We start from the raw sequence: 15,264 nt of genomic DNA, 5'->3' as shown, positions 1-15,264 counted from the left end.
CTCTGCTCCCTCAGGCAAGGAACGGTGTTTGTGATCTTTTTTTTTTTTTTTTTTTTTGCTTAATGGACCCTATTCACCCTTATGAGTGACTGCAGAGCAACAGGACTCTTTGTTTTAATAGAGTGTCTTCCAGTGAGCCATAAATCTTGGCCAGCAGAGCAGAGAATTCTGATGCCTTTCAACAATCTCTCCCCTGTCCTTTTATCCTCAATTTGACACCAGGTGATAACTGCCTGGCACAAACTCAGGATGTATGGGACAAGGAAAGACTACTCAGATACAGAGAAGATGGCAGTGAAAAGGCTTTGAATCTCACTGTAGCTTTTTTTCTCTCAGATGGCATTGTGGAAAGGGAAAGTGAAACACTGCACAGAAAATTCTGGAATGTGCAGGATCAGAAGTCAAAGGTTTTTCTTGGAGATGGCAACATAATGTCCCAGGTCACCAGCTCCAGCATGGGGTTGCAGATTCTGATGGCCTGAATATTAATTTGTGTGTGTGTGTGTGCGCGCATGTGTGCATGTGCACAAGAATGCAGGTGAAGTCCTCAATGACTCACTATTCATTCTTGGAAAAGAAGAGGTGAAAAGACTGCTTACTCAATGGGGTTTCTGCTAAGGAAGAATCTTGCCTGTTGTTCAAGTAGGGGCATCTGGCTTGATACTGACAAGTGACCCAAGACTGGTAAGTTTGGGAAGATTGGTAGAACTCTTTGACAGAGTGTTAGTAGCACCACAATCAGGCCCAAATTAATAATTCTCCTGCCTGAAGGCTTTAGGTTTCTTCTGATAATATGCTGTGTGTCTCCTTCTGCTCCTTCTCTTGTTTCTTTCCTCCCTTCCTCACTACTGGGAGACAATCATTGTGCTTAAAGCACTGGGAGAAAAAAATAAATTAGAAAAATACCAGTTTTTTTTCAGCATGTATGATCTACCCTGAGCCTCAGCATGGTAAACTTAGAGACCAAAGGCTTGTTTTTGGTAAGAGGATTGCCAATCATGATGATGTTTAGTAATCCTACTCCCTACTTGAAAATAAAATTGCCTCTAGAATGCCCAATGTCCACTGGGTGTAACCACTGCCAGTATGAGTTCTCTGGTATTGAATAAGGCATAATCTTTTCTTAAAAGCTTTGCCACCTTCTTTACATTTGTATGGGTTTTCTCTAGTATAAATTCTCTGGTGTTGAGTAAGGCATGATTTTTGAGTCTGAATTACTGAAACTTTCAGGGGTTAAGTGCACACCTGTTGTGAGAGAGTAATTGAACAGAGGCTACCAAATGAATCCCTCCATCAACAGAGGCATCATCTTAATATTGTGGGATTATTATGGAGCTATTTCTGTGACAGTAAAAGTTAGTGGAGGTATCTGTGCTTTATAGCACTATGGTGATCACTAAGTAACTATAGATAGTATAATTTAAAAAAAAATTTAAATAATGCAATTTTTCAGACTTATGTACAGCATAAACTGAGTCTGATGACCACAAACCTGAGTCTCTTTTTTTTTTTTTTTTTTTTTTTTGTACTAGGGATCAAATCAAAGTGCTCTCTACCACTAAGCCACATCCCCAAATCTTTTTATTTAGAGTAAGGATCTTTCTAAGTTGCTTAGATTCATGTGAAATTGCTGAGGCTGGTTTTGAAACTGTGATTCTCCTTCCTTGAACTCCCCTGCTGCTTGGATGAAAAGTGTGTACCAGTGTGCCCAGCTGAAGTTTGAGTCTTCCAGAATCCTGAAAGAACCTGAAGTACTGCAGTAGAAGAGATTTCCTCATACTTTATTAACTGTTAAAAATATCATTCACATGGTACAGCAACTTGAAGAGCCAAGGATGGGTCCAGGGAAAGATGTAACTTTCTGAGCTTTCACAGTGTGGCTTGGGACAGACCTGCCTTTTTCTCGGTGACACAACTGTATCCTTGTAAGTGCTACTGAAGGATGGACTCATCAGTTCAAATGCTTTTCATTGACACCATTTTTTAACCATTCTTATTTTTTTTCAACTGTAACAAAATTGTTTTTAAAATGTGCAGGGCTGTGGTTTTCTATTAAGAGAAAAAAGGGCAACTATGTTTCATCAGGTACTGTCCCAGTGTTCTAAAACAGATGTCATATATATGCAAGTAGAACCACACTTTGGTACAAAGGCACACAGTGCTTCCTCTGCTCTGTCTAGTAAACACTATAGTATGTTTAGGGGTGGGAAAAGGTAGTATGCTTCTTTCTCATTTGTGCAGACCCTCTGAAGGCTCAGGGGCTCAAAGTCTGAATGGAGGCTCAGGACCTTCAGGGGTCATGTACAGGCCTCTTGATGTCTATTTAGTGTGAGCATTTATACCCATGACATGTGTGGATTTAACCACAATATGTGTTGAATTTTGCTGTTCTATATCTTTGTTTCTCAGCCACCTGGTTTCAAACTTTTGAACTCTGCATTTGATGTAGAAAGCTAAGATGTATCATGCAGGACATTTTAAAAACCAGAATCTGATGCCTGAAGTGTGACAAAACCATCTTTTGAATGCTTTTCATGGACATGAAATCCTGAGTAAACTTTTTTAATTAACTACAAAGCAAAAGACATTGATTTCTGGGTTAAGGGATGCATACCTTGCATCCAAGTAGTGCAGGAGGCTGAGGCAGGAGAACCACAAGTTCAAATCCAGTCTTAGTAGTAAAAGTGATACCCTAAGCAACTCAGTGAAATTGTGTCTCTAAATAAATACAAAATACGGTTGCGATGTGGCTTAGTGGATGAGTACACCTGAATTTAATCCTCGGTATACAGCCAAATAAAATAAAATAAATAAGACATTGACATAGGACTATTCTGTCCAGCTGAGATTATGGGAAAAATATTGATGTGATCATAGACTTCAGGCATAAGATAATTTTATTAATGTGTTGGTTTGGTACAAATAGGCCTTTAAGTCCAAATATAGCTTTTGAAAAAAAAAAAGATGATTTGAATTCAATCAATACAGAGAAACTGAGGAAATGACAATTGAACCTAGAGAGGTCCACAGAAGGAAAGAAGCTGGAGCATCCAATCATGCTTCCTGCCCACTTCCATTGGCTAATGAATAATGGCCAGCTGGACAAGGGTTGGAATTTTATGGGGAGTCAGTGCTACGGAGCTATTTCTAGGCAATTGTAATACTTCTTCCCAGTATGAAGTTTTTGGTGACCAATGAGGTTTGATCTTACAGGAAATGGCTTTTACAGTCTATGGATTTGTGAGAATTGTTGCAAGTATGAATGATCTGTTTCTTGTTAACACTTGAAGCATACTTAAACTTTGCCACATTCTTAACATTTACATGGTTCTTATCCAGTATGAATATTTGGTGAACAACAATACTTTTCCTAATAGAATAGCTTTGCCACATTCTTTGCATTTGTATGTTTTCTCCCCAGTATGAATTCTCTGGTGTTGAGAAATTTGTGATCTTTGATAAAGAGCTTTGCCACATTCTTTAAACTTGTATGGCTTTTTCCTAATATTAATTCTCTGGTGTCAAGTAAGTTATATTTGATTAATCTTTGCCACAATCTCAAATTTGTATGGCTTTTCTCCCATAAGAAGTCTCTGGTGTTGACTAAGAAGTGACCTTCAATTAGAAGATTTGCTACATTATAGATATTTGTATGGTTTCTTCCTAGTATCAATTCTCTGGTGTTGAGTAAGGCATGATTTTTGATTAAAAGCTTTGCCACATTCTTTACATTTGTATGGCATTTTTCCATTATGAAGCCTAGGGTGTCAAGTAAGGTGTGATTTTTGATTAAAAGCTTTGTCACCTTTTTTCACATTTGTATGGCCTTTCTCCAGTATGTATTATCTGGTGTCGAGTAAGTTCTGACTTTTGATTAAAAGCTTTGCCACATTCTTTACATTTCTATGGCATTTCCCCAGTATGAACTCTCTGGTGTCTTGTAAGTTTTGATTTTTGATTAAAAGCATTGCCACATTTTTTACATTTGTATGGCTTTTCTCCAGTATGAACTCTCTGGTGTTCAGTCAGGTGTGATTTTCGATTAAAAGCTTTTTCACATTCTTTACATTTGTATGGCTTTTCTCCAGTATGAATACTCTGGTGTTGAGTAAGGCATGATTTTTTATTAAAAGCTTTGCCACATTCTTCACATTTGTACGGCTTTTCTCCAGTATGAATTCTCTGGTGTTGAGTAAGTTTTGATTTTTTATTAAAAGTTTTGCCACATTCTTCACATTTGTATGGCTTTTCTCCAGTATGAATTCTCTGGTGTTGAGTAAGGCATGATTTTTGATTAAAAGCTTTGCCACATTCTTTACATTTGTATGGCTTTTCTCCAGTATGAATTCTCTGGTGTTGAGTAAGGTTTGAATTTATATTAAAAGCTTTGCCACATTCTTTGCATTTGTATGGCTTTTCTCCTGTATGATATCTCTGGTGTTGAGTAAGGTTTGATTTTTTATTAAAAGCTTTGCCACATTCTTTACATTTGTATAGCTTTTCTCCAGTATGAACTCTCTGGTGTCGAGTAAGTTTTGATTTTCGACTAAAAGCGTTGCCACATTTTTTACATTTGTATGGCTTTTCTCCAGTATGAACTCTCTGGTGTTCAGTCAGGTGTGATTTTCGATTAAAAGCTTTTTCACATTCTTTACATTTGTATGGCTTTTCTCCAGTATGAATTCTCTGGTGTTGAGTAAGGCATGCTTTTTTATTAAAAGCTTTGCCACATTCTTCACATTTGTATGGCTTTTCTCCAGTATGAATTCTCTGGTGTTGAGTAAGTTTTGATTTTTTATTAAAAGCTTTGCCACATTCTTCACATTTGTATGGCTTTTCTCCAGTATGAATTCTCTGGTGTTCAGTAAGGCATGATTTTTGAGTAAAAGCTTTGCCACATTCTTTACATTTGTATGGCTTTTCTCCAGTATGAATTCTCTGGTGTTCAGTCAGGTGTGATTTTTGATTAAAAGCTTTGTCACATTCTTTACATTTGTATGGCTTTTCTCCAGTATAAATTTTCTGGTGTTCAGGAAGGTGTGATTTTTTATTAAAAGCTTTGACACTTTCTTTACATTTCCAGATTTTCTCTCCAGTATGATCACTGTAGTGTTTAAAGAGGTTTGAGCAACACTTAAAGACATTTTCACATTTCTTCAATTTGTAAGGTTTGTCTCCATTGTAAAGCCTATTGTTTTTAGTAACACATAGAATTTGAGTAAAATATTTTTCACAATCTTTACTTATGGAGGATTTATCACAGCTCTGATAAAGAATTGAGGAATTTTTAAATGCTTTTACATATTTTTTTAACTTGTGGAGCTTCCCACCAATATTAATTCTCTGGAGTTCAGAAATACTTGTAGTTTTATTAAAAATGATTTCACATACCTTATAGCTGTAATTTGTTTCTTGATTGTAAAAGCTTGGATAAATAAATTTTGGGTATGGATTAAAAACTTTTTCACTTTTCTCATTGTAAAGCTCTATTAAACAATCACATGGGTGATTTCTAGGATTTAAAAAAAGAAGAAAATTTTAATGACTTTCACAGAATTTACATTGTTTTACACCAAATCTATTATGCTGCGAATTTCCTAGGGTAGAGACTGTCTACAGGTCCTAAAAGATTTATCATAAATATATGTCTCTCTGAGTATCACTGAGGATGTTTTTAAAATTCTTTCTACTTTTAAATTAAGCAATATTAGGTAAGTACAAATACTCCCACATCCATTATAATTCCATGCATTGCCACAAGGAGAAATTGTTCATTTCATCATTTTTGTAAAGTAACAGTCAGAGAGACTACTAAAACTCAGAAATTTCTTCTTCTCCTTCTTTTTCTTCTATCTTGTCTAAAGAAATATTTGTGTATATTTACTCAATGGTGAATTTTAAATTATTCCAGTGACTAACTAAAGCATGAAATAGACTCCATTGCAAATTTTTCATTTTTTAGAGGAACAGTATAATTACAAATGCTGTTCAAAAATGTTTAAAAGCACACACAGGTCCTCAAATGTGACTGCCATATGTGTTCTTGTCTCTCTCCAGATTATCCAATGCCCCACATCCCTACAGTTCCACCTTTCCTCCAACACACTATTGTCTAGTTTTAATTTGTTGGGAATCCTGCAGGCACTGGACATATTATTGCCCTGATGTGCCAGAGCATTCTTCATTAAGCCAAAGAGCAAACTTCATCTGAGCTTGGCTGCTCAACTTTCCAGCAAAAATATCTATCACTGAGGGTGTTTTTAAAATTCTTTCTATGTAACTAGCTCACTGAAATAAGTTAGAGAATACTTTTGATTTGTTGAAAACATATTTCTTGAGATGCACAGGTAAGTAGTCCTAGGGCCTCAGAAAAATCTAATGGCAACAGAATTTAGTTCAGTAGGGACATGTATAGGATCCAGGAAGTCTATTTCTCACATTTGGAAAGTTTTTCTCATTCCACCCAAAACCACAAAAATGCATAGATCTTTTGGGATATTCACTTGGAATCTGGTCAAAATCCCTGTTGATATGAAAGATGAAGCAGTGCATATCAGATGGAGCTGCTGAAATATATCTATAAACTGTGCATGAAATTTAAAAAAAAAAAAAGCATGGAAGCCTTTAGGGAAAAAAGTCTGGTATCTGGGAACTCACAGTTGAAATCCAGCTGGTTTGGGACTATCCAGTACATGTTATATACTACCTAGTTTTGTCTAAATTAAGCATGGCACTGGAGATGGTATCATCCATTGGAGCCATATAGTCACTTAGCATCACAGAGATGGGTGAGACATGTCAGAATGCCAATCAACCTGTCTCAAGAAAGACTCTTACTGTTGAAATCTTATTCCTACTTTGATGCACACTCCCTTAAATAAAGAACTGGAAAAATTATCTAGCAATTGATTTTCAGAACTTATGAGGTCTAGAGAATCTATAAGATGTTTTACCGCTTTTAACATAAGTACTTGCCTGGTCTTTTGTTCCTTTACTAATTATTTCAGATATTTTTTTTTTTTCCAGATGGCTCATCACCTTCCAAAAAATAAATTACTCAGGAGGGATGCTTGATGTCCCATGACATGGAGTAATTATGCTAACTTATGAGCCATAAATACATTGGTAACTACACAAAGACTGCTTCAATTTGAATTAAAATTATAAATAAACATTTACAAGCACCTTTGACTAAAACTATCAAGTTTCAGGGAGAAGGTTCTACAAAAGTGGGCTTCTGCAATGGTAGACAGAATCATGAAATGACAAAGACATTATAGATCTTTTTTTTTTTCTTACAGAGGAGAAGTTTAATGGTAAGCCATTCCTCATTCAAAGGTTGTCTTAAATCACCACTGTGGCTGCTTTACTTTTCTCAAAGTGTTATACAATTATTAGCTGCCCTTCATTGTTCTTCATTTGCCCCACACCATCCCTACTACTTCTATCTCAGGCTTGTTTTATACCTTTTAGCAAGATCCCAGAAAAGTGTCAGAAGCCTTTCACCTTCTCACAAGACCCTCATGTCTGCTTTTGGGGTGTGATTCCTGCAAGCCATTTGGGCTGCGGTTGTGATTCCTGCAAGCCATTTGGGCTGTGGGCTTTCTGGGAGACTGTGCTAAAAGTTCCTGGGACTTTCCTGTATTTGGATTGTCATACATGACAGATGAGCTGTATGCTTATTTGATGTGTTTTAGAAAGATTCAACTGCTTCTCTTCTTTTTTTTTTTTTGCTTAATTATTATTGCATTTAAAAGCAATACCTACCAAACTTTCACTGTAAGCACATTTAATTATTGAATTATTCTTTTCAACAGAAATGTCTTACTAAGGCTCGTTTCAGCATTTCCTTAATCTGCATGTATTTCTTTTAAGTAGAAATAGTATCCATGTGTTTAAATTAGACAATTTGTCTATACTGTGTAGAAAATCTTTTTATTACTTTATAAAAAAGACAGATTAGAATGCTGCAACTTTAAATTAATGATTTGTACACTTTTCTCTAACCTGTGCTTATGTAGAGATTATTAAAAGTTTTAAAAACATAACTGACTATAAGCATTTTATAATTTTGAGTTTTATTTTTTTCATTAAAATGCCTATTTCTATTTTAATCCTATTTCTAAAGCTGAGCAAACGGGCTGAGTCTTTATTATCCTAAAGGTATTTTTAAGATACAGCTTAATAATGCCCTGTAAACATTGTGTAAATGTAATTTGATACATGTTTTTGCAATTTAAAATATTGTGTATTGCAAGCGGTTTTACAAAAAATACTGAGTAGTAAAAATTTTACAATTACAATAGTGTAATTTAAAGTTTTAATGAAAGAAAAACTGAATGGCACTAGATGAGCAGTCAGTCTTCTGAGATTTTTGTAATAATATAACCTGATGAACTTGTAATTTTTTGAATAAATAATTTTCATGTTTTTTTTCCATTCATTAAGACAAATTTTCTGAACTTCCCTCTCTTTCAATTTCAATTTCTTGTTTAAAACGAAGTATTAACTGCCCTGCTTTCCATACCTTTGCTTTTTCAAGTTTTGCAAAAAATATTGTATTTCTTGCTCTCCTGAAAATTCTTGGTTTTGATTAGAAGACATACCTAAAAAAAAAAAATAGAAAGTTATTTCACTTACTATGGTGAATAACTCTGCAATTATATAAAACTTTATCAAAGTGGGGGGGAATAGCCACAGAACAGTATGATTAAAGGTGATTTTTACTCAAGAAATATATAGAATTTACTACAACATGATGACAAAAGCTTTGAGAATTTTGAAAATTATCTTAAGAAATTATAGCACCACAGATGAGGACAAAATGCAAACTGACTAATATTACTACAACAATGTCAAATCATAGCCTTTCACTTCAACATATTCAGAATCCACCTGTGACTCAAATGTTTCAGGAAATGAATATCTCTTATTTGTTTATTTATATTTTTATCTTTGGGGGGATTATTTCATAAGAGAACACAGGGGTATTCTACCACCAAACTAGATCCACAGGCATTTCTCTATTTCTAAATCTATATCTATATACTTTTTTTTAAAAGACAGTTTATGAAAAAGATGCTGAAATTTATTTTAAACTGGCATTCCACTGTCTCAGCTTTCCAATTATATGGAATTAAATTTATATATCATTGCACATCACCTTTTTTGTTTACTTTGTAACTTCCAAATATTTTCCAAAATGACTATAATGATCTAATAGAACAGATTTTGAATAGAAATATCCCAATGAAGATAATATCTCACACAATAAAAAGTATAATCAACACAAGCAAACAAACAATGTAATACTAGTAATTGAGAGTTCAAAAATTGATGTTGTTAATTATCTAAGTAATGCCAGAAAACCACCTGAAATGTATTTAATAAACTAAATATCAATGTAGAAAATTGAAAAAAAAATTAGAAAAAATAACAACAGAAAAGTTAGAAATTATATACTAAAAATATTCTTTTAAAAACAATGTCTCAGGCTGGGGACACAGCTCACATGTTTGAATTCTTGCCTCACATGCAAAAGGATGGGCTTAATCCCCAGCACCACCCACCCACCCACCCACACACACACACACACACTCTCTCTCTCTCTCTCTCTCTCTCTCTCTCTCTCTCTCTCTCACATAAATTAGAAATTTGAGGAAGAAAATATATCAAAGGCTAGAATTAATTAAAATACACAGGTACTGCTGGAAGATGTGGTACATGACTGTAATCCCAGTATCAGGGGAGACTGATGCAGAAGCACCATAAGTTCAAAGACAGACTCATCAATGGTGAGGCACTAAGCACCTCAGTGAGATCCTATGTACTTACATAATTCCAAAGTAATGATAAAATAAACATTGAGGGTAATAAAAAAATAATCACCATAAAATCTATGAAAAAAATTGATGTTGTTAAGGCAGTTTTTTTTTTTCATAGTAGAAAAATTAAGGCAGTTTTTTTCATAGTAGAAAAGTTTATAAAAAATCAACAAAATTTGAAATCTACAGAAATAAGTTCTTCCTCATCAGGAATTTAAGTAGAAATAAACTAATTTGTAAAAAACTAAACAGAAAACAATGTGATTAACAAGATTAAAACTAAAATTATATTAACTATGTCAGATGCAAATCTACATAATGTTTTCTTAAGATACAAGGTCACAAAAGTCTAAAAACAAAAAGATATAACAAATATTACATTCAAAATTGCAAAGGTGATAATAATTATATAAATGAGAGACAAAGTACAATATCATATAAAGATAAATATGACTAATCACTGGAATACAATCATAGTCGAAATATTTGTAACTCCAATCATATTTTTTATATATAGAAAGAAATCACAGAAAAAAATTCAACAGCATAAAAAGCAACACAGTAATAGTAGGATACATCAATCCCCAGTTGATGTAAATAAAAAAAAATATCATTGCATTAGTACTCAGGGAATGAAAATACTTCAAAAAGCACTAAAAACTAATTAGGTTTACAGAGGCAATCTTCTCTATAGTGTATGGAATATTGTTCCAAAGAGATCAGGTTAAAAGTACAAAACAAATGTTAAATATATTAAAATATTGAAGTTGCTTTGTAACATAAAATAATAAGTTGGAAAGCAAAAGTGAAAGTGATATCCAAAATTTATGAATATGAGTTTAAAGCCAAATTCAGCAATTAAGCAAGGCCCTAAGCAACTTACCTAGGCACTGTCACAAAATAAAATAAAAAAAAAAATAAATAAATAAATAAAAAAAACAGCTGCCAGCTAGGCACAGTAATATACACCTGTAATTCAAGCAGCTTGGGAGACTGAAACAGGAGGATTGTGAGTTCAAAGCCAGCCTCATAAACAGCAAGGTGCTAAGCAAATCAAGGAGACCATGATTCTATGTAAAATAAAAAAAATGGGGCTTTAGATGTAGCTCAGTGGACAAGTGCCCCTGAGGTCAATCCCTAGTACCCTTCCCCAAAAAGAGCTGTTGATGTTGCTCAGTGGTTAAGCACCTGTTCTTAAAAATAAAAAAAATGCCAGTAGCACCCCCAAAAATCTAAGAAGACTATGTAATACCAAACAATATTATTTTTGTGTAAACAAAATAAGTTATTTGAACAATTCTTTAGAATATTCTTGGTACATCAATAACTACACATACTAAAAAAAATTTAAATAGTAATTCCTGATATAAAATAATAAAAACTACAATATTCAATGGAATGAGGTTAAATGAGAAAGCCAAGGGTAATAAAATTGAAAGTATATCAATTAGCCCTCAACTTGATGGTCAAATCAAAATATATTTACAGACCTAATCTCATTAAACAACATTCAAAAGAGACCAATGTGGCAAGCAAATCAAATATCATTTCAAATGACTACATGAAGGCAATTTGGAATGAAAAAGTTAAAAATCTTTTCAAAGATAATAAATTATATAATATCTACAATGATCAACATTCAGGAGAGTATGTTAAGTAAAATAGTAATTCACCCCCCCCCCAAAAAAAAAAATACCAGGTAATTCTACTTCTGAGAGATATCTACTGTAGCCAAATATAAAGACCAAAAGGAATGGCATTAGGGATGAAAAAGTAAGGAAAAGGAGAACTTGTTTGAAGAAAAAACATGATACAAATTTTCTAGAAAAAAAAGTTACAAAAAAATTTGAATGAACAGAACTGACCAGTAAATTTAAAATATATAAGATAATAATTCAGCAAAGATATACAGTTTTGAACACAATTACATATTTTTCAAATATATAGAAGATAAAAGAATTGTAAACATCTTTATGGTACATTTAAAAAGCTAATGTCTTACTCCTAGACAAAAGAACAGATTTATATATGTAGAGATGATGAATATGCCATTAATTCTAGCTACTTGGAAGGCTGAAACATGGAAATACAACTCCAACTTTTGCCACTTAGCAAGAGTCTATTTCAAACTAAAAGTCAAAAGGGGGTGATGATGTAGCTCAATATTACAAGAACCTCTGTGTTCAATCTGCTCTATGTGTATGTGTGTATGTGTGTATGTATGTGTGTATGTGTGTATGTATGTGTGTGTGTGTGTGTGTGTATGTGTGTGTGTGTGTGTGTGTGTGTGTGTGTGTGTATAACAAACTTTAGATACATTACATGATTAAGCACAAAAGCAGAGTAAATAATCAAGGCAATATACAATCATATATAAAACAGGGGTATTATTTGTACTTGTAAGTAAAAGCATGGAAGACTTGATTGAAAATTGGCATATGGGTCACATGCAGTTTAATTTTATCTAATGTTGTCCTAAAGTGACAAGTCATGATAATTTCTATTCAATTATTACATATAGATATAAAAACAAAAACAGTATCACTAATGTGAGAAAACATTATGAACAACACTGAAGCTCTCTAAAGAGTGAGTCAAAAAAGACACAAGAATTAGAGAAATGTTACCTACAATATTATGAATAATTGTATTACAATAGAAATCTTTCTTTTAATTTTTGTAGCCATAGATGGATAGAATGCATTTATTTCATCCATTTATTTTTATGTAGTGCTAAAGATAAAACACAATACCTCACATGTGTGAGGCCAGCCCTCTGCCACTAAACTACAGCCCCAGCCCTGAAAATTCTTCTTTAAACCACATTGATCAGCTAGCTATACTTACAGAACCACTAGGAGCAGGTATTGTGAAATACTGCTATTCATTACATGGCAGAAAAACTTTACAGAATATTCAATATAAGCATTCATATAAAGTTCTGATGAGAAAAATTTGAATGAATAAATATTTAAATTATATTAAAGAAACTCTCCTGTAATATTAATCTTACAATGGTTTGCCTAGAGATATTTGGAAATGAGCAGATTTTCTAGGGAGCCTCCAAATGCAAATAAATGCCAGGTTATGCATATCCTCACAGTCATTGTGGAATAATTTGTAGGGGTGACAAGACTTTGTTTCCCCACCTTAGAATGCCCTGCAATTTTCCCTAGGAACCAGTCAAGTAATTAAATACATGTGTAATGTAAATCTGCTATGGCAGTGCCCTGCTTGAAAAGGCTCTGCACCAGAGTATTATCAGCCTGAAACATAATCTCTGGCACACAACTCCTTGGAATAAAGAAACTCTCTTTTTAGACAAGCACAATGGTTCACTGAGTCTAAATCTGTCCATAAAACAGTAAGTTTATACAATAGACTTTCTTGAGAGCTACACAAACTCCTAACACTTCACATTGCAACTTAGTATATAACTGAGAAATAAGCTGCATAATGTTGCTAAGTTTGTAATCTGCCTAGTAATAAAGTGAACAGTATGTACTAGTGATGCCAATGACCTAAATTAACCTGTTGATATAAATAAAGCTTGGCAGTTTGGCCTCTCTGTCACTATGCCACATTTCCTGTCACTTATCTGTGTATTCTTTTGATTTTCTTTTTTTAAAAAAGAGAGAGAGACAGTGTGTGTGTGTGTGTGAGAGAGAGAGAGAGAGAGAGAGAGAGAGAGAGAGAGAGAGAGAGAGAGAGTTTTAATATTTTTTTTTCGGTGGACACAACATCTTTATTTGTATGTGGTGCTGAGGATCGAACCCAGGCTACATGCCTGCCAGGAAACCGAGCTACCACTTGAGCCACATGCCCAGCCCCTCTTCTTTTGATTTTCCTACAATATTTTGTTAATTGAAATGTAGGGAGATCACTGAAGAACAAGAAGGAGCTTAAATAATTGATATGCATGGTAAACAGAGTGTATGAAATGCTCTTTAATGATTGCAACTGAAACAAACCAAGGTTTGAAAAAACACTTTCTGTCAGATTTTAGCTTATCAATTAACATTTTAAAATGTGAATTCCTCTTTAATTTTGGACCTCTTATCTGTATTCTTTGCTTCATTGATTTCTACCTAATTTGATATGTCTACTGTCACTTTTCTCTTCAAATCCCAAGGTTATTTCATTGGAGACCAAGTGGTGACCAAAGATTACATAGAGACATCAATATTTTTTTTGATGGAATATGTCACGTTTTGTTATTTTCTTGGTAACTAAAGAAGTCTTTTTAATGTTACCCTCATTAGGAAAAAAAGAAAGAGAAAATATCCTATAAGAGTCTACAAAATTATTTTCTTAAACATTTTTTTTCTAGACAAAAACACTAAAATACTTTGAAACCATTTTCATTCTCTACATTGTAATCACTACTTAGAAAAGATAAGTTACACCTAAAAAAAAAAATCTTTAACATTTTCTTTTCTACATAAACAAATGCCCAATCTTTGTACTAAAAACAAGAAGCAAACTTTTTAATGCAGAATAGAAGCTACCATAAGATACTCTATAAAGTTAAAAAAATAAATATTGATTTTTAATTAAAAATTCTGAATGAAATTTAGGCTCACCAATAAAGAGTAGGTTTTTACAGATCTCTAACATCACATCTCCATATAAAGTCTGCTGAGAAGGGTCCAGGAATTTCCATTCCTCTTTCGAAAATTCAATGACCATATCCCTTAATGTCAATGGTTCCTGAAATAAAAATGAAGAAATACATAACACATAAACCATATGATTAATGACATAGTATTTAATTTCATACAAATTTTAATGAGAGTTAAAATAGGTGGCTTTCACACATGGTAGTGATGTCAACCATTCAATAAGATACATTTTTTGTGGTGCCCAGGACTGAACCCGAGGCTTTTTGCATGAAAGGCAAGCACTCTACCAACTGAGCTATATCCCCAGCCCCAATAATTCATTTTAAGCAGTAAAATTGGTGGATAATTTTGGTATAATGAAACACAGCCAGCAGCACATGTAAAGCAAAACACTGAAGCAAAAAAAGTGGGAAAAAATCCAACATAATTCCAAAGGATAAATAATAGTTGCAATTAGTTATTGAATATTCAAAAGAAGAACAACCAAACAAATCAATGATACTTGAGATATGCATAGCAAAATTGTTAGTAATAACTATACTCATATGACAGTGGTCACCTTAGTGTGCAGAAGACATGAGATCACTAAAGACACACCAAAACTTTCAACAGTCCACATAATTATTTGAATGTTTATCTCCAAAGTTGTCTATCTTCTCATTATTTAAATATACCATAAATCTATACTGTATTTTAAAAATTACTTTTACAACATCACAACTCACTTCTAAAACAAAAGAATAAAATTTTTAACTATCAAACTATTACAAAACACTTAGGTACTTGGGTCAACTTGAATCACACGGCACAAAGTTATA

At 33.4% G+C, this 15,264-nt stretch overlaps 2 long non-coding RNA genes across 2 annotated transcripts in view; one reads left to right on the top strand and one right to left on the bottom strand.

Moving 5' to 3' along the window:
- The window catches only part of LOC308640331, a 184,443-nt gene that overhangs the window by 74,546 nt on the left and 94,633 nt on the right, over window positions 1-15,264 (top strand). The gene's annotated exons all lie outside the window — the stretch shown is intronic.
- On the bottom strand, window positions 5,269-14,512 carry LOC308640332. The gene is made up of 3 exons (XR_014020247.1): window positions 14,408-14,512; window positions 8,528-8,606; window positions 5,269-5,512 (listed from the first exon to the last, which is right to left on the bottom strand). It is a non-coding gene; the product is annotated as an uncharacterized lncRNA (long non-coding RNA).

The sequence above is a fragment of the Spermophilus citellus genome (genome assembly GCF_964194105.1).
Source record: "Spermophilus citellus genome assembly, contig: SCAFFOLD_237, whole genome shotgun sequence".
NCBI lineage: Eukaryota > Metazoa > Chordata > Mammalia > Rodentia > Sciuridae > Spermophilus > Spermophilus citellus.
Note: the sequence above shows the minus strand (reverse complement) of the source record. Positions and strands in the feature narration are given on the sequence as shown.